The following is a 6000-nucleotide window of genomic DNA, read 5'->3' as shown; positions in this document are numbered from 1 at the left end:
TTAATCACTTTAACATGGCCCAAAAAAAAAAAACTAAGCTAACCATGAATAAACTCAGTCAGATGAAATGTTGGGTAAATAAATGCATACTCCAGCAATGGCATAACTGGCATCCATATTTTTCACACAGAAAAAAATAAATAAATAAATTTCAACACGGCCATAAAGCAATCCCCTCATCTGTCAGTCATCGTCATCGCAATAGCATCATAACCCGTTCGTCTTTTTTTTTGGTTTTTTAGTGCAATGAATTTATCATGGAAACTAGAGGGGAAACACCTTTACATTCTCTCCTCCACAACCGCATTCGTGTTTATGACCGCAGCGCGTTATGAGGAAGATCACAGAATTTAATTATTTTCTTATTTGTTCAACGATTACAAAAATGTATGCCAACATGGGATTAATTCGCATAAATAATTTTTATTACGAATATTCCTTACGGCCACTTTCATGTAGCTCCGTTAGGCTTTAACTCCCAGTTAACAGCAAGAAAAATAGAAATATATTTTCTCCGGTTAACTTTAACTGAAAAATTTTCAGCAGTTAAGTTTCTAACTGGCATATAGAATATATACGCAAGATGACAGATATGTAGATATCACGGTTTAAAAGTTCGTTAGCTAACGTAGCACTAACGGAGCTTCATGAAAATGGGGGTTAGTCACTTATGACCTATCATGGCGGAATGATTAGTGTGGCCGCATCGTATTTTTATAGGCAGTCATAGGCGCGTTACCAGAGGTTAGGTTATGATAGGCTAGTTGTAATGACAGCCCGATGTATCAGGCTCACTTAGACTATTAAGTCCATTGTGATAGCACAGGTTGAGAACTTCTTGTTATCATTGAGTGCTTCCCGATTCTATGTTAAGCTCGTTGCAAAGGAACTTCCTTCTTATATCCGAGTCCGGAAGGCACTTCACATTACGGTGACACCACTTAGAGATGCTTTGAAACACTCAAAAATGTCACCAGGTTGAATCCACACTCCTATGAATGCCATGCGGAAACAGAAACATTTTCCTAATACGAACACAACAATGGGATCAAATTTCTTTAATATAAAGTAATTTTAATTGAAACAAATGATTTTGGTTTTATCTTTGACATTTGCATCACTCCAGCTAAGTCGTGTTTCTTTGATGTAAGTATAATGGACTTTAACGTAAAAACAAATAAGGAAAGTCTAAAGTCGGGCGGGGCCGACTATAATATACCCTGCAGCATTTTGTAAATCCACATTTTAGATACCATTAAAATCCGTCAAATGTGTTGGGTGCTACATATACAGGTTTTAGTCCCAAATACATACATTTAAATCTGACTCCATCTGAACAAAATTTATAATCTATAGACTTAAAATTTAAGTCGGCCAAGTCCTGAGATGGTACACTATGTTAGTAAAAAACAAGTAAGGAAAGTCTAAAGTCGGGCGGGGCCGACTATATTATACCCTGCACCGTGGTGCAATGGTTAGCATGCCCGCCTTGCATACACAAGGTCGTGGGTTCGATTCCTGCTACGACCGAACACCAAAAAGTTTTTCAGCGGTGGATTATCCCACCTCAGTAATGCTGGTGACATTTCTGAGGGTTTCAAAGCTTCTCTAAGTGGTTTCACTGGAATGTGGAACGCCGTTCGGACTCGGCTATAAAAAGGAGGTCCCTTGTCATTGAGCTTAACATGGAATCGGGCAGCACTCAGTGATAAGAGAGAAGTTCACCACTGTGGTATCACAATGGACTGAATAGTCTAAGTGAGCCTGATACATCGGGCTGCCACATAACCTAACCTAACCTAACCTACCCTGCACCACTTAGTAGATCTAAATTTTCGATACCATATCACATTCGTCAAACGTGTTGGGGGCTATATATAAAGGTTTGTCCCAAATACATACATTTAAATATCACTCGATCTGGACAGAATTTGATAGACTTCTACAAAATCTATAGACTCAAAATTTATGTCGGCTAAAGCACTAGGATGGAACACAATGTTAATAAAAAATAAATATGGCAAACATTTAAATCTGAAGCAATTTTAAGGAAACTTTGCAAAAGTTTATTTATGATTTATCGCTCGATATATATTTATTAGAAGTTTAGGAAAATTGGAGTCATTTTTACAACTTTTCGACTAAGCAGTGGCGATTTAACAAAGGCAAATGTTGGTATTTTGACCATTTTTGTCGAAATCAGAAAAACATATATATGCGAGCTAAATCTAAATCTGAACCGATGTCAACCAAATTTGGTACGCATAGCTACAATGCTAATTCTACTCCCTGTGCAAAATTTCAACTAAATCGGAGTTAAAAGTTTGCCTCTGTGGTCGTATGAGTGTAAATCGGGCGAAAGCTATATATGGGGGATATATCCAAATCTGAACCGATTTCAACCTAATTTGGCACGCATAGTTACAATGCTAATTCTACTCCCTGTGCAAAATTTCAACTAATTCGGAGCAAAAAGTTGGCCTCTGTGGTCATTTGAGTGTAAATCGGGCGAAAGCTATATATGGGAGCTATATCTAAATCAGAACCGATTTGGCTGATATTTTGCAAGTTTTTCGAGACTCATGAAATATTCGGATGTACGGAATTTGAGGAAGATCGGTTGATATACACGCCAATTATGACCAGATCGGTGAAAAATATATATGGCAGCTATATCTAAATCTGAACCGATTTTTTTCCAAAATCAATAGGGATCGTCTTTGAGCCGAAACAGGACCCTATACCAAATTTTAGGACAATCGGACTAAAACTGCGAGCTGTACTTTGCACACAAAAATACATCAACAGACAGACGGACAGACAGACAGACAGACAGACAGACAGACAGACGGACAGACAGACAGACAGACGGACATCGCTAAATCGACTCACAATTTAATTCTAGGCCGATCCGTATACTAAAAGGTTGGTCTATGATTACTCCTTCTTGGCGTTAAATACAAATGCACAAACTTATTATACCCTGTACCACAGTAGTGGTGAAGGGTATAAATATGGGAAACATTTAAATCTTAAGCAATTTTAAGGAAACTTCGCAAAAGTTTATTTATGATTTATCGCTCGATATATATGTATTAGAAGTTTAGGAAAATTAGAGTCATTTTTACAACTTTTCGACTAAGCAGTGGCGATTTAACAAGGAAAATGTTGGTATTTTGACCATTTTTGTCGAAATCAGAAAAATATATATATGGGAGCTATATCTAAATCTGAACAGATTTCAATCAAATTTGGCACACATGACTATATTACTAATTGTACTCCTAGTGCAAAATTTCAACCAAATTGGGCCAAAACTCTGGCTTTTAGGACCATATTAGTCCATATCGGGCGAAAGATATATATGGGAGCTATAGCTAAATCTGAACCGATTTCAATCAAAGTTTGCACACTTGACTATATTACTAATTGTACTCCTAGTGCAAAATTTCAACCAAATTCGGCCAAAAATCTGGCTTCTGGGGCCATATAAGTCCATATCGGGCGAAAGATATATATGGGAGCTATATCTAAATCTGAACCGATTTCAATCAAATTTGGCACACTTGACTATACGACTAAGTGTTATGTTTGTACAAAATTTCAAGCAAATCGGTATAAATCTCTGCATTGAAAAAAAAAGCATGCCCGGTTACAAAGATTTTGTCTTTACTTAAAAAATTTTGGTATTGATTCCGAGATAAAGAAGCGGAGAATAAAAGTAAGGATACTTTTAAGACACAATTCTCTTTTAAATTTGGGTTTTGTGTACTCACTTTTAGGAAGCAAATTTTAGTTTTTCACTTTCTCTTCTTTTTTTCTTCATATGCTATCAAAGTCCTTTAAAAACGAGTTAACGACAACTTTATTTTCTAAATTAAGACTCGACTTCCAGTAGAAATTATGCTATGTTTCAAGCAAAAAAACTTCTTTAAAATAAAGTTTTGAACAACATGTACTATATTTGAACGATTTTTTGCTTTGTAGTCAAGATACAAAAAGACAACTAATTTAAAGGCAATTTCATTAAATGTAAAGAATATTTCTGAATTGTTAAAGTCAAGTTGACCTTAGCCCAAACATTTTTTCTTTCATGTTATGACACCCATTTTGAATTCAAATCACTTAATTATAAGGACAATACGACTTCATTGAAAAGTTTATCGACTTTTGGACAAGGAAAAAAACTTTATATTTATTAGAGAAATGCGTCTTCTATGCTAAGCAAAATTTGCATTCGTATTTTAAAGACACGAAATCTTTGACCTCACGACAATATTTTTTTCAGTGTGGCTGCTGGGTCCATATTAGTGCATATCGGGCGAAAGATATATATGGGAGCTATATCTAAATCTGAACCAAAATCACTAGGGTTCTATTCTGATCCAAATTAGGAACATGTGCCAAATTTGGACGCGATTGGACTTAAATTGCGACCTAGACTTTGATCACAAAAATGTGTTCACAGACAGATGGACGGACGGACGGATGGACGGACGGACGGACAGACGGACATGGTTATATCGACTCAGGGACCCACCCTGAGCATTATTGCCAAAGACACCATGTGTCTATCTCGTCTCCTTCTGGGTGTTACAAACATATGCACTAACTTATAATACCCTGTTCCACAGTGTGGCGCAGGGTATAAAAAATCTCGTGAATGTGCGTGAACGGGACTAAACAAAAATGGGTCGTGTGTGAGTAAAAATCAAATTGTGTTCGTGATTGTTCATGATCCAACGCACTCTCACGATAAAATTCACGTTCACGATAAAGTACACGTTCACGATAAAATTCACACTCACGATAAAACAGAGAGACAAAAAAATTAATTGTGCTAATTGTTCCGCCGTGAGTTATGAATGTGAATTACTCATCAGTAATTGCAGCGAGTCATGAGATTTGCCGTGAATCACAAGAATTTTCGTGAATGGTAATTGTGGTAATTGGTAATGAACATTTTCGGGAATGAAGAATATTGTCGTGAGCCGCGAGAAATTTCGTGAATTACGAGAATTTTATTGAGCCACCTAAAATTGTCGTGTTCCATGGCTGCTTTAAATCTAGGATCAATAAAATTAAAGTTAGAATACAGATCTCATTTATCGAATTTTCATTATCTTTTTGTCAATTATAACAAATATTTCAAAGTTTAAATATTTTTTAATTCCAACAACTTTAATGAAACTATGCAAAATGTTTTCCTTTACTTTAACGAAAAATTGTCCGTACTTCAAGAATATGTAACTTTAACTGCACTGAAAAAAAGCATGCCCGGTTCCAAAGATTTTGTCTTTACTTTAACAATTTTGGTATTGATTCCGAACCAAAGAAGCATAGAATACAAGTAAAGATACCTTTAAGACAAAATTCTCTTTTAAATTTGATTTTGTGTACTTGCTTCTAGGAAGCAAATTTTAATTATTCGCTTTCTCAGCTTTTTTTCTCCATATGCTATCAAAGTCCTTTAAAAACGAGTTAACGACAACTTTAATTTAAGACTCGACTTCCAGTAGAAATTATGCTATGTTTCAAGTAAAAAACTTCTTTAAAATAAAGTTTTGAAAAACATGTCCTATATATGGACGATTTTTTACTTTGTAGTCAAATTGCAAAAAGACAACAAATTTAAAGACAATTTCATTAAATGTAAAGAATATTTCTGAATTGTTAAAGTCAAGTTGACCTTAGCCCAAACATTTTTTCTTTCATGTTATGACACCCATTTTTAATTCAAATCACTTAATTATAAGGACAATACGACTTCATTGAAAAGTTTATCGACTTTTGGACAAGGAAAAAAACTTTATATTAGAGAAATGCGTCTTCTATGCTAAGCAAAATTTGCATTCGTATTTTAAAGACACGAAATCTTTGACCTCACGACAATATTTTTTTTCAGTTTGGCTGCTGGGTCCATATTAGTGCATATCGGGCGAAAGATATATATGGGAGCTATATCTAAATCTGAACCAAAATCACTAGGGTTCTATTCTG

Source organism: Haematobia irritans, chromosome 2 (genome assembly GCF_050003625.1).
Source record: "Haematobia irritans isolate KBUSLIRL chromosome 2, ASM5000362v1, whole genome shotgun sequence".
NCBI lineage: Eukaryota > Metazoa > Arthropoda > Insecta > Diptera > Muscidae > Haematobia > Haematobia irritans.
This window is presented reverse-complemented; position numbering follows the sequence as displayed.